At 36.8% G+C, this 14,988-nt stretch overlaps 1 pseudogene; it reads left to right on the forward strand.

Moving 5' to 3' along the window:
* The first annotated feature begins 1,276 nt into the window (after positions 1-1,276).
* LOC145576450 (pentatricopeptide repeat-containing protein At1g11290, chloroplastic pseudogene) lies at positions 1,277-4,213 on the forward strand (annotated as a pseudogene).
* The last annotated feature ends 10,775 nt before the right edge of the window (positions 4,214-14,988 follow it).

Genomic DNA, 14,988 nt, shown 5'->3' on the forward strand with positions numbered 1-14,988 from the left:
AATCACATTCCATAGTAGATTATTAGGGCTGAGGCGTGCCCCCATTGATCTTTTAGATCAACAAATTTCTTTTAACTAGTGGCTACATGGTGAATTTCAGCAACAATATTAATTTTCTTTTATTTGTACTTTAAACACCATTAATTTCAAGCTGCTACTTCCACCTTTTTCATGCGATCTCCACCCTCGATCCCTCACCAACACCACCATTTCTGACAACAGCATCGACGTCTTCATCTTTTTCGTCTTCACCGACATGGTTAACCCCAAATGATAAGGGCGTGTCCTCCTCCATTGAAGTTGTCTTGAGCTTCAATTTCACAGATGAAGTTTCTGAAATTTCCATTGAACCTCTCCAAATTGTCAGGGATTGTTTAGTTACACAAAGAAAATGGGGGAAGTGGAAAATCATAGGAAATTAAAAATGAATGAGTTATTTGGTTGACAATAAAAAGTGTAAATAAAAGAATTGCAAATTTGTGGGAATTGTGACTTCCCACGATACATGAGAAGTTAATTATCCAACCCTCCATGATTTACAACTTCCTTCATGTCAACCAAACAACTTTATGCAATTCCCATGAATTTGATGTAGGAATTTAATTCCCATGAAATACAAATTCCTATAGGAAGTATATTCCCAAAGCAACCAAACGACACCTCAATTCTCTGTAAGTGACGTGAAGCTTCTGTTAAATTTTGTTATTGTTAAATTTACAAAGTTTTTTTTGACGGGAAGATCAATTCATTAATAAGAAGCCATACGACATCTACAAAGAAATCAGAAACGATAAATACAATGAAAATTGAATCAAATAACAATTCTAATTCTGTAGAACTACGATCGCGAGTGAGAATTGACATTGATGAATACCCTCGTCTCTTGAATCGCCGTCCTCTGTAGCCTTCTTCTACAAGGGGGCCTAGCGATTTTTGATAGTCTTTGAATTGAACAAAACCTGATTCAATTAATTGTAGTCGTTGATCTAACAATTTATTCAATGCCGCACGAACCACCACCAAAAAATTAGAACTTCCGATGACAAAAGGAAAATCATCTACACCGATCAAGACCATCATAACTCATAAGGATGAGATTTATTATTATAAGCAATTAAAAAGGAATTTGGGAGCTTATCACTGATCAAGAAACCAGTGGTAGCCCCTACCAATAATCACAATGGAGATCAAGGATGGAAGGATGAAGGAGGAAAAAGGGAGAAGAGAGAAGATCGAAGAAAAACCCTGAAAAAAATGAAAAAAACTGTAGCAAAAAACTAAGAAAAACACCCTTCCAATGAGAAAACCCTCGTTAAATTTACAAAGTTATCCAATATTTAAATATGTGTATTTGATAATTATACTCTTAAATAAACAAATTCACAAAGAAACTTGTATTTTCTCCTAGATTAGTAGCGTTGCTAGTCTTGCTACGCTCTCATCGCCAACATTTCTTCAATTCCCACCTCAAAAATCCTCACTCTTCCCAGCAACTCTGTTCACTCCAACAAACAAATTGCCAAGAATTTCCTGCAAAATCTGAACTAAACCAGTAGATGATTTCAATGCAAACTTTATCTCTACCATCTTCACCCACTACTCCATCACCATTTTCTCTCTCAAGACCTCCCCTTTCTCAAAGAGTCTACATTCCCTCTCATATTTACAAACACCCAACTGCAATTCTTCTCGAAATTTGCACTTCAATTCAAGAACTTCGCCAAATTATTCCTCATATATACAAACATAATTTATACAATGAACATCTCTTTCAAACTAAGCTTGTTAGTTTGTTCTGTAAATTCAATTCAATGGATGATGCTGCTCGTGTTTTTTACCCAATTGAGGATAAACTTGATGCTCTTTACCATACTATGTTAAAAGGGTATGCTTATAATTCCACCATTGATGAAGCTTTTTCGTTTTTTTGTAAGATGAAATGTGATGGGATTGAGCCAATTGTGTATAATTTTACGTATTTGTTGAAGTTGTGTGGTGATAATTCGGATATTAGAAGGGGTAGGGAGATTCAGGGGCAGTTAATTGTTAATGGGTTTGCGTTTAATTTGTTTGCAATGACTGGAGTTATGAATATGTATGCTAAATGTAGGGAAACTTTTGATGCATATAAGATGTTTGATAGAATGCCTGAGAAAGATGTGGCTTCTTGGAATGCGATTATTTCTGGGTATGCTCAAAATGGGTATGCCAAAATTGCACTTGAGTTGCTTGTGAGAATGCAGGAAGAAGGGACGCGGTCTGATTGGATCACGGTGATAACGGTTTTGCCTGCGTTGGCGGATATGGGTAAGCTGATTATGGGGAAATCTATACATGGGTATGTTTTGAGGGCCGGTTTTGATTGTTATGTGAATGTTTTGACTGCATTGGTTGATATGTATGCGAAATGTCGAGCAGTGGGGACTGCTAGGTTGATTTTTGATTCTATGGAATCTAAGACTGTTGTTACTTGGAACTCTATGATTGATGGGTATGTTCAAAGTGGGGATCCTCGGGAAGCATTGACACTTTTCAAGACAATGTTGGATGAAGGAATTGACCCGAGTGATGTATCGTTCATGGAAGCTATACATGCTTGTGCTGACTTGGGAGATGTAGAGAAGGGTATGGTCATTCATAGAATGTCGGATCAATTGGGGTTTGGGTCTAATGTGTCTGTTACGAATTCCTTGATTTCCATGTATTCAAAATGTAAAAAGGTTAATGAGGCAGTGAAATTGTTTGACAGCTTAGAGAATAAGACTAGGGTGTCCTGGAATGCCATGATCATAGGTTTTGCACAAAATGGTTGTGTAAATGAGGCATTGAATTATTTTTGTGAGATGCAATTAAGAAATATCAAGTTGGATTCATTCACTTTGGTGAGTGTGATTCCTGCTTTAGCTGAGTTATCCAATTTACGTCAAGCAAAATGGATCCATGGACTTGCGATAAGAACCTGCTTGGACACAAATGTTTTTGTAAAGACTGCTCTTGTTGACATGTATGCAAAGTGTGGAGCAATTCATACTGCCAGGAAGCTTTTTGATGGCATGGATGAAAGACACGTGACAACTTGGAATGTCATGATAGATGCATATGGGACACATGGGCTCGGAGAAACAGCACTCAAACTTTTCTCTGAAATGCTGAAAGGTTCAATCCTACCAAACGAGGTGACATTTTTGTGCATCATATCAGCTTGCAGCCACTCAGGTCTTGTTGAACATGGGAAGTATTACTTTGAAATGATGAAAGAAGTATATAATTTGGAGCCTGCAATGGATCACTATGGAGCTATGGTGGACCTTTTGGGTCGAGCTGGTCATCTAGATGAGGCTTGGGACTTCATCCAAAACATGCCCGTGGAGCCTGGTATCAGTGTATATGGAGCAATGTTGGGTGCTTGCAAGATCCATAAGAACATTGAATTAGGAGAGAAAGCAGCTGATAGGTTGTTTGATCTGAATCCAGATGATGGTGGTTACCATGTACTGCTGGCTAATATATATTCTGCAGCGTCAATGTGGGATAAAGTAGCTGAGGTGCGTTCAATGATGGACAAGAAGGGTCTTCGTAAAACCCCTGGCTGTAGTTTAGTGGAGCTAAGAAATGAGTTTCATACTTTCCATTCTGGAAGCACACTCCATCCTCAATCACGAGAGATTTATGCTTATCTGGATTCACTTATTGAGAGAATAAAATCTGTAGGTTATGTTCCTGATACCAATTCTGTACATGATGTAGAAGCCGATGTTCAGGAGCAATTGCTTAGCAGCCACAGTGAGAAACTAGCCATTGCATTTGGTCTTTTGAATACAAATCATGGGGTACCTATACATATTCGAAAAAATCTCCGTGTCTGTGGTGATTGCCACAATGCAACCAAGTACATTTCACTCGTGACAGGCCGAGAAATTATTGTGCGTGATATGCACAGATTCCACCATTTCAAGAATGGGACCTGCTCATGTGGTGATTACTGGTAATTAGATTTTACTTAAAAGAGTTACCATAGAGATTTTGTTGAGAAGCTATTTGTGGTCTTTGACATCTTGACATTTCAAGGACGCATAGGGTTGCTGCAATTTTTCAATTTTCCAGCATATTATTCAATGTTAAAAAAAAAATTCAAAAATTTGTTTGTCGTTACAGGCCAATGAGGTTTGAGTAGGTTATCTTGTAAATTAGTAGACAGCCTAAGGTAAATCAATTATCAATGTATACTGGTAGGTTTGAGCTTTAGCATCTAGAATCATGGTTACCAATGTATAAAATGTGCTTTTACAAACAAAATATTGTGGGTATTGAAGGATTTAAGTCTTCGTCTAGTGCAATTACTAGATATATAAATGGATCAAATTATGGAGATAATTAAATTCGTTCATTTGGGTCGTCGTTATATCATAGTTAGAGGTACTAACGATCTTTGGGTTAATAAAATAGGTCAAATTCCAATTGGACGGATCCTATAAGGTCACACAAAGGGCTTAGATCGAGCACGAGAGGACGAGGCCCATGATGGGCCTCATCCCCTATAGTGGCCGGTCATAAAGAGGGTTTAGAGAGGTTTCGGGCTTCCTAACCTAGTCTAATTATAATATGATTATAAGTAGACTAGGTGCCTAGGTAATTAGTGAGAACTGTTTTACTGTTAAGTTAAAACCCTAATTAGCAAACACGAAACCAGCTTCTCTCAAACTCCTCTCTCTCTCTCTCTCACGGCTCTCTCCTCCCCTCGGCGCCGATGTTGGTGGTTCGTGGTGGTGGTGGTTAGTTGTGGTCGGTTTTGTCCATTAAAGGTGGTGATCGTGGTTTTCCTCCTTCACTCGACCAATCTAGTATTGGTGAACAGCTCGTTCAAATCTTGTGGACTAAGTAGAGGAGCAACGCTTCGGGCTCTATTCTCTCCCTAATTTTCCTGTCGAATAGCTTCGTGGAGATCACGCTTCAAAGGTATGATTATGTGTCTTGTGTGTTATGCATGCAATCTTGGGATAGGTGCTTATGAATATGATTCATGTTTTTCCACATATAGTACCTATAAACTCTTATAGTGGTATCAGTTAGTCTCTTGCATGAACACGCTTGATTATAATAATACGATTATTTGAAGTCCATGTTCATAATTTTATAATCAATTAAGAGGGGGAAGTTAATTTAATTATGGTTCAATTATTATATTTAATGTGAGTAAACTTTTGGAATTGATCAAATATGATTTAATTATGCTCAAAATAGCAATGAAGAGGACCGAATTAAGCCCTAAAGTATTCGAAAATTTCGAACACCCTAACCCTAATTTCGAATTTTTCGGAAATTCATAGCCCTAAAATATGATTTTGTGCTTGATTTTTAATTTAATTCAATTTGTTTTATGTTTCATAATTTTAATTAGATGTGATTCATGCATAAAAATGTTTTGTGTATGATCATTAATTTAATTTTAAAAGTTAGAATTAAATTGGGATTAATTTTATGACGAACCCTAATTTAAAATTGAATGTGATTTAATTTTAATTTTTGGAGTGATTAAATTTAATTTTGATAAAAGTTATTTAATTAAATTAAAAAAAAAACCAAGGTGGCAGGCAGCCACGGCTGGGTGGCGCGACCATAGTGGCTGCTGACCAAGTGTCTGGGGTAGCTGTGGGCAGCAGCGTGCAAGAGTTGCACGGCTGCAGCTGGCTGCTGCTGTCGCCTTGCGTGGCAGTGTTTGCAACAGCCACCATGGCTAGCCAAGGCTGGTCGCGCACGGTGGCCTGCAGCCCCGGCAAGTGTTCCTGCCGCTGTTGCCTTGCGGCAGTGGCTGATGTACAAGCAGCCAACCAACCACGGTGGCCGGCGTGTGTGGCACGTTTTTCAAAAAAATTATTTTGTTTTTTAAAAAATATTTCAAGATAAATACAATTTATTTTGGGATAAAATTAGTTGATTTGAGATAAAATCTTTTATTTTGGGATAAAATCAAACATTCAAAAGTTAATTTACTTGATATTATCCATATTAAAGTGTTTAATTTTGGATAAGATCTGTTAGGATATTCTGAGCATATTCCAAGAGGATAATAATTGATTTAAATAATGTGATTATCCCATAATTAGGTTAGGATATAATTGATTCTAAAATTATTTGATTGGCTAGTAATTAGGATATAATCTCTTAAAGTTGTTAGGATAATCATAGAAGATTAAATATGATTTATCTTTCTAGATTATATTAAAATATGATTTAATTCTATATCATGCCTAAATTGAAATATATGATATTTTATAATTGGTCATGAATAATATACGATATTATCTAAATATGATTTAAAACATAAGATATTTTAGGAAATGTGTTGCCTTAATTATGAACATTCGATGTTGTACTTTAGACAAGCATGTTGAGTGATTTATTATATGACACTTTTATATAATATATGATATTATGTTGCTATATATAGACTAGTATGGCTCATAGATTCTAAATACGATCTGCGCATCGTGATGTATTTTTGTAATCTAAATACGGTATGCGAACAGTCAAGTATTTTTGTAACTTTTATTTAAAGTAAATAGATTAGTTATTTAAAAAGTTTAATCCAAAAGAAGCCCATGAAGTGAAGGCCCAAATTAAAGGATCAAGGTGGATGGAGATCCATGATGGTTCAAGTGAGACCATTTCATTTCTAGTTTTCTTAGAACTAAGGGGTCATACTATGTCATACTTTATTTTATGCATTAGTAGACTATGCATGTTAGATTTTATTTATGTTGATTGATGATGCGCTAAAGTTCATTAAATAATCACAACATAATAAATCTAGGTCCTAGTAATATTGAGATTGCTTTTCCAATTAAAAACACAACAAACCTTTGATGATTAATGATTGGTCATGCCAAAGCTGGGTGTCAATTTATCTCTTGGGAGACTTGGGGTAAATCAAGTTTTACAATTTTAATTGGTTATGCTCAACAAGTTTACCTAAAGAGTTTAAAACCTTGAAATGGTAATAATTAAACATGTGATGGTTAATTATTCAACCAAGAGTTACAAGAGTTGTAATCAGTAAAGAATTTACTCACCTTGAAAATATAATGGTTGATGGTAGGGCCAAGTCTGGTCAATTATTGCACGAATAAAGGATCTTGGAATAACTTAAAATTCAATTGGGATCATTTAATTATTGAATAAAGTGTTTTAAAATTACCAATTTAATTCGTTTATGGTACTTTAAATTTTAATTAAACATAATTATTAAACTTTGCCTTATTTTAACATAGATGAGTAGCCGTAACAATGACAACAACATTTACAATCTTCGACCATTCCTTGAGAAGGATAGGTTGACAAGGGATAACTTTTCCAACTGGGAAAGGATGCTAAGACTTGTTAAGAAATCAGAAGGTAGATAGGATGTCATTGACACCCCATTGCCAGGACCTTTGGCAGAAGATGCTACTGCGGCAGAAGTCCGTAAGCGCAAGGAAGCACTTGACAGGGCTGTGCCTATCACTTGCTTGATGATTGCTACTATGGAGCCTAGTCTTCAAAAGCGTTTTGAGGAATAGGATGCATATAGTGTCATGTAAGAAATCATAGCTTTGTTTAAGAAACAGGCTAGAGTTGAGAGGTATGAGCTCCATCGAGAGATTCTGGATTGTAAGATGGAGAAGGGTACTACAGTTCATGATCATGTTTTGAAAATGATCGGCTTTATTCAAAATATGGAAAAACTAGGGCATCCATACAGTGATGAGATGACAACAGACATCATTCTCCACTCATTTCCAGAAACTTTCAACCAATTTATCATGAACTTTAACACGTCTGACGCTGTAGAGACTATGAATGAGTTGCATGCTATGTTGGTTAGTGCTGAAAAGAAATTCCCTAAGGAACCTAAGAAAGAGGTTCTCATGGTTCAAAAGGGAAAGGGGTTCAAAAAGAAGGGGAAAAAGGGCAAGGGCAAGAAAGTTGTCAAGGCTCCTGAAAAGCCTAAGGCGACTCCAAAGGCCAAGGCTGCAGATGAAAGTAGAAAAATGGAGATTGGCACCGAGCAATGTCCACCGGTTTTTAAAAAGCGATGGGGAAAAACATAGGGAAAAATGGGCGGGATTTTAAGGAAAGGGTATTGGCATCGGCTCAAACCGAATCGGTGGGAAAAATAATAATCCCACCGGTTTGAACCGGTGCCATATTTATATAAAAAAAAGCCCCCCTTTATAAACCCTAACTCCTTTCCTCTCTACGGCCTCTCTCCTCCTTCTCTCTCCTCTCTCCTCCTTCTCTCTCCTGCTCTCTCGTCTATCTCGTCTCACCTCCTCTCTCGGCGATCTCCTTCTCTCTCGTCGCCCTCCTCTTCTTTCCCCTCAAAGCCCACCACCACCGCCGCCACTAACCACCGCCGCCACCATGAAATTTAGGGTTTTGATTTTAAGAACAATTTACATGTTTTTCATGTCAAATTCGACCCTTAAAACTCTAGATCTAGAGTTTTTACGATCGAATTTGACTTTTAAAACCCAAATTCAAGCCAATGTCGTGGTTTTGGTGGAATTCAAGGTAAGTTCTCTTTTTTATTGCTCTTATTTTGTTTTTTAAGATTTTTATTTTATTTTATGGAGATGTGGTTGAATTGCGGTGGTGGTAGGTGGTTTGTGTTCAGGGTAAAGGTTAGGGTGGGAGTGGGCTAGTTGTTTCGAGTGGATCTGGTTTTGGGTGGGAGTTTTGGTGGGGCGGGGATGGTGGTTTGGGTGGGGATATGGGTCGTGGTGGGTGGGAATCTGGTTTAGGTTGGGGTTGGGGTTCTGGTGGATGGGGAGGTGGGTTACGGGTTTTGATGGGGTGGTTCGGTCGTTTTAGGTGGGTGGTGGGGTGGTGTTTTGGTGGCTGATGGGGTGGTTTTTGGTGGCTGATGGGGTGGTTTTAAGTGGGTGGTAGGGTGGTTTTTGGTGGGTGGTGGGGTGGTTCGGTCGTGGGTTGTGGGTGGTGGGTTGTGCGTAGGGATGTCAATGGGGCTGGGCGGATGTTGCCTTTCCCATCCCCATCCCCACCTAACATTCTCATTCCCATCCCCACCCCCATCCCCACGACGGGTCCAAAATTCATCCCCATCCCGCCCCGGCGGGTACAATCCCAAAACCATCCTCACCCCACCCCCCACTTGGATATCCACCACCACCTAATCCCCACCTTCTAAATACAACTATATTACATCATAATAATTAAAAAAAAAATTATTTTTAAGTTACACATTTTTTTGTTTGTTTATAATTTAAGTTTATTATTACAAAGTATTATACTTTTACTATATTTTTTTACTTAATTTATATTTAAAATAGTAAAAAAGTACAGAGTATATATTTATATGTAATAATATATGGTATGGGGCGGGTACAAAGTTGGGCGAGTGGGTATGAAGTGGGGATGGGGCAGGTACAAAATAGGGCAGGTGGGGCGGGGCGGGTATGAAGTGGGGATGGGGCGGGTATAACATAAAATCCACCCCCGCCCTATCACCCATGGCGGGTATGGTTTTTATCCCCATCCCCGCCCCACCACCCACCAAACTGAGACCCATCCCCGCCCCACTGGGGTAGGGATGGGGCGGGTCTCCTACTTGACCCGCCTCACTGACATCCCTAGTTGTGGGTGGATCATGGGTTGTGGGTGGTTTTTTTTGTTAATTTTGCAGATATAATTTTTTTGTTAATTTACAATTTTGTTTTAATTTTTTGCAGATTCAAGCGATTCGAAGAACGATTTTTTTTTTAATTGTAAATTTACAATTTATTGATGAATATATATGTAATTTATGTATATTATGATTATATTTAAGTATCTCCTGATTTTTAAGTGAAAAAAAAATTTATTTTTTTATTGCATAATTGCCACCAGTTAACCGATGCCAAAATTAAAGAATTGCCACCGGTTAACCGGTGCCAAATCAAATAATTGCCACTGGTTTTGAACCGGTGGCATTTTTTTTATTTTTGGCATCCCTCAAATGCCCACCGATTCAAAATCGGTGGCAAATGGGGGTTTTGAACCGGTGGGCATCTCCATTTTTCTACTAGTGAATAGAGCATCAACCTCAGGTATTATGTTATAAATCTTTAAACTTTCACTTAGGTATATGATACCAAGTTTCAGTGCTTAACATTATTAATATTGTGCAGAAACTGCAAAGAAGTGAGGCTAGCAAGGAAATGGATGGAGCTTGAAGGTGCACTAAAAGTATTCGAGTGAACAGAAAAAGCTTCATAGTTTTAATTTTAGAATTTTTTGATGATTTTAGACAATTTCTAGTTTTGATGAGACAATATTTCGGTTTCTTATTGAATACTGATTTGTTTTACTTGGCATGGACAAGTGTTGATCCATGACCAAGGTAATAAATTGTTTTCATTTTTGCTAGATATGAGTTAATTTTATTTTATGACATTGATATAAGTAGATCACAAAAGCAAAATTAGATGATTTAAAATAAACTTACTTATAGCAAAGTAAGATTAGGTCACATAAACCATTTGCACATCCAAAGATTACAATTGGATGGACTCTTACTCTTATTTGATTATGAATCACTTGAGAATTAAAAGTCATACTTGTAAGGTAATATGACCAAGTTGCCTTTTAGTTGAAAGTGCGAAGAAGCTAATGATCTTTTGGAACTCATACATATGATGTGTGTGAACCAATAAGTTCAAGAATTAGCAAAGAGATTTAACTATTTCATTGCTTTATTTTACTAATGCTTTAAGTAAATATATCCATAATTACTTAATGAAGTAAAGTTTGGAATCATTGAAGTGTTCAAGAATTCCAGAATGAAATGTAAAACCAGTTTGAGATAAACAATTTAACACCACAATATGATTGTTGTGAAAATTATTTAACTCAAAATTAATGATCATCTAAAAGGAATGTTAAATTAATTCACAATCCAGGAACACTAGAATTAAAATGTGTGTTAGAAAGAAGGAATCAAACTTTGCTTACCATGGTTCATTCCTAGATTAACTATAATGATTTACAAATATCGTTTTGAGGATGTGCATTAGAACAACAATTGCGGATAAACTAAACAGAAACTCAACCAAAGCAGTTGAAAAGACGTCATAAGAGTTATGGATTGGAGATGTTCCAAAAGTTGTCTTTTCTAAAACAGGATTAAGGGTTATGAAACCAATTTAAAATGTTCAAAGATGACATAATACATCCTAAATCAAGTAAATAGTTCTTTGTGGGTTTTCCCATGAAAACAAAGAGGTATCATTCCTACAATCGCGTAGATAACAAAGTGTTTGTTGCTCGCAATAGTGTCTTTATAGAAAGAAATCTCTTCGTACAAAGCCAAGTGGGAGTAAAGTTAGATCTCGAAGAGATTCGAGACGAGCAACAAATGGATGTGGATAACACTACATCAGAGACGAGGGCACATGAAATCAGCTAGTTAGATAAATCATGTGTCGAAGCAAGCTAATTCAACTAGCGATGCTTCTATCGTCCCACTTGAATGAAAAGCTTCAAAGAGTTGAAGAGAATGATTCTATTGTTTCTTATACCTATTGTAGGTTACTTAGGATCAAAACAAACAGTTTGTTGAAGTTCTGAGAAAAGGTGGATTCTAAAATTTCCTATTGGAATGGTTGGAACCCACACCCTACAAGCAAGCTTTAGGTAAGCGTCAACTCAGGAAGTGGCTTAAGGCCATGAACTCCACTATGGACTCCATATCTATAAGGATGTGTTAGTCCATGATAGTCTTACAAATGGTGTCAAACTTATTAGATGCTTAAGCCTATTCGGATTCTTCTAGTGATTGTTGATTTCGATTACGAAGTTTAGCAGTTGGATATCAAAATCGCCTTCTTTAATTGTTCTTGATGGAGGATATGTATATGATACAACCTAAGGTTGTGTTTGGATTCAAGCATTTCATTTGAAATCTAGAATTTCAAATTTGGAATTTGAATTAATGACATTCAATTCCAAATTCTCTGTATTGGAAAAAACTTAGAATTTCAAATTTATCAAAATTCTCTCTTCCTTGCTCTACTCTCCCTGACATTCAAATCCCCCAAATTGTTCATCCAAATCTCTCTCCTCCTCATGTTCATCCAAATCCCCAAATTGTTGACCCAATTAGATAAGAAATCAGCATCAATCAACCAAAATCTACAGTCATTATTTAGATTATGACATCAATCAACCCAAATTGGCATTCAAATTAACATGTCAATGGTGGTCGGTGGTCAGAAAATTGTTTTTTTAAAATAAAAAAAAACCCTTAGAAACTTTTCGATCGAAGAGAATGCACACAAGTTGCTTTAGTGGAGGATAGAATCTTCAATGATGCGGAGTACATTGATGGAGGAGAGAGAGAGCTAAGAAGTTGCTTCAATGGAGGAGAAAGAAAAAAAAATTAGGGAAACCTAAAAAGACCTAAGAGAGAGAAATTGGGGTAATTTTTTTTACTACATGTGAGAATTTGAAATGACATCATATGAGATAGAATTTGTAATTCATTGATTTGAATATAATTATTTAATGGCTTGGATTTGGCCCAAATCAGAATTTTAAATTTTTGTATTACCCAAACAACTCATTTGGACCAAATCAAAATTTCAGATGAAATCCTTAATACCAAACAGACCATAAGAATTTTGAAAATCCAGAAATTCATAGAAAGTTTTTGCAAACTTCAGAAATTCATTTATGGATTGAAGTAAGCATCAAGGAGTTGGAACATTCGTTTTGATTAGGCAATTAAACAGTTTGATTTCCTCAAAGAACGAAAAAGGAATCTTGTAGAGACAAGAAGTTTAGTGGGAGCAATTGGTCTTCTTAGTCTTGTATGTAGATGACATACAGTTCATATGAAATGACGTATCAATGCTTGAGTCAATCAAGTAATGGTTAAGGAATTGTTTCTATATGAAAGACTTAGGAGATGTTGAGTACATATATATTGGGAATCAAGATCCACGGAATGAATCTTGAAAAATGATTGGACTAAATCAAGGGACTTATGTTGATAAGATTCTTGACAAGTTCAAGAAGCAAGACTCTAAGAGAGGAAATTTTCCCATGTGTCATGGTACTACGCTCAGTAAAACTCAGTGCCTTCAAAAGCTAGTACAGTTGAGTCGTATGGATAGTGTACCTTATGCCTCTGCAAAAGGGTCCATTATATGTGCCATGATATGTACAAAGCAAGATGTTACATATGACTTGTGCATGTGTGGCAGGTTTCAAGCAAATTCAGGATAAGCAGACTAAAAGCTACGTACTAAAAACAAATCCTTGAGTACTTGAGAAACACTAAAGGAATGTTTCTAGTTTATGGTGGCAAAAGTGAACTAGTTGTCAAAATTTTATATGAATGCAAGTTTCCAAATAGACAAGATGACTTTAGATGTTGATCTGGAAACATTTTGTGTCTGAATGGTAAAGGATAGTGAGCTTGAAGAGTTCAAACCAGAGCACTGTTGCATATTCAATGTCAGAATATGTGTATTCAACTGCAGTAAAAGTAGTTAAGGAGGAAGTTTGGATCAAATTGTCATGTGACTAAAAGGATGTGATAAGTGACATTTATATCACTTTTAGGGGTGTTTTTATAGTCGTTTTCCGGCTTATTTTCTAATAATTTAGCTCGTTTTATCCTTTATTTACTTGTTTTCAATATTTGTCTCTTATTTTGAGTTATTTTTAATAGTTTTTAGCTTATTTTTGTAATTTATTAAAATTCTCTTATTTTCTATGTTTATATTTTAAGTTTTCAGTTATTGTTATATAATAAATTCCTAGTTTATCTCATTTTCTTATTTGTTTTAGTTTAGTCCTTTATTTTGTTTTATTAGTTTTATTTATACTTTGTTTTATTTTATTATTTAGTTTTTGTCCCATTTTTCTCTCGGTTTTCTTGGTTTGTTTAGGTATGTGTTCGGGTAGAAGCACGAATTTCAAGGTCAAATAATTTGCAATTGAAGTTCGGTACCCGAGTCAATTATGTTCAACAAAATTCCTCCCCTGCTGCTGCCCCCATATTTCAAGCCAATCCCATGCTCACTTTAACCATCACCACACCGTCACCTATCCTCCACCACACCAAACCTTCAACATTCCCCTACTCCAAATTCCTCACCAAACAACAGCAACTCACCGCCATTAACCGCCCCTGAAACCACTAGCCGCCACACATCAGCAACACCACAACCCCCTGTTCTCACCATCGCACCACCGAACTCAGCCGCAGCAACCCCCTTATCTCACACCAATCTCAGCTCACCAATTCGCACCACCCACCTGGGACCATAGCCACACCAGCCACCGCAACCCCCTGTTCTCACCACTATCAATCACAGCCAACACCAATCGCAACTCACAACCGCCCAGAACCACCATCAGTCGACAAAACCACCGCAACAGAGCAGCCCGCAGCCCATAGCAGTGCGCACAATTCATCCAATTTTGAAACCCTTTAGAGCGGGCGCTCAGCTATTTCAAAGCGGTCGCTCTTTAATCTTTCAATTTCCACCAATTCGAGGCAGAAGGTGTGAGCGGCCGCTCCTAAGGGTATGCGTGGCCGCTCCGATCTTTCTCGTGAAGTTGTACGGAATTAATGAATTTCGACGGTCGCGATTGCTTCAACTAATCTAACGGCCATGATTTATTGATGCTTGATGATGATAATGCTGATGATTGCGATGAACGGTGATGATGCGTGAACGATGATGATGAAGCAGAGCAGCCACGAAATGAAGAAGATGGTGGAATGCGTGGGTCTGATGGTATTTTTGGGGATTTTTATTTTGTTTTCCTTTCTTTTTCCCTTTTATTTTTATTCCTTTTTCCTTCTTTATTTATTTTTTTTATTTTACTTCTTTATTTATTTATTTATTTCTTTTTAATTTATTTTATTAGCTTGTATTTAAATACCCCTTTTGGGGGGTTATTTCTCTTTTAACCATTAATTACCCAAAAATCAGATTA

The sequence above is a fragment of the Chenopodium album genome, chromosome 13 (genome assembly GCF_948465745.1).
Source record: "Chenopodium album chromosome 13, dcCheAlbu1.1, whole genome shotgun sequence".
NCBI classification, from domain to species: domain Eukaryota; kingdom Viridiplantae; phylum Streptophyta; class Magnoliopsida; order Caryophyllales; family Amaranthaceae; genus Chenopodium; species Chenopodium album.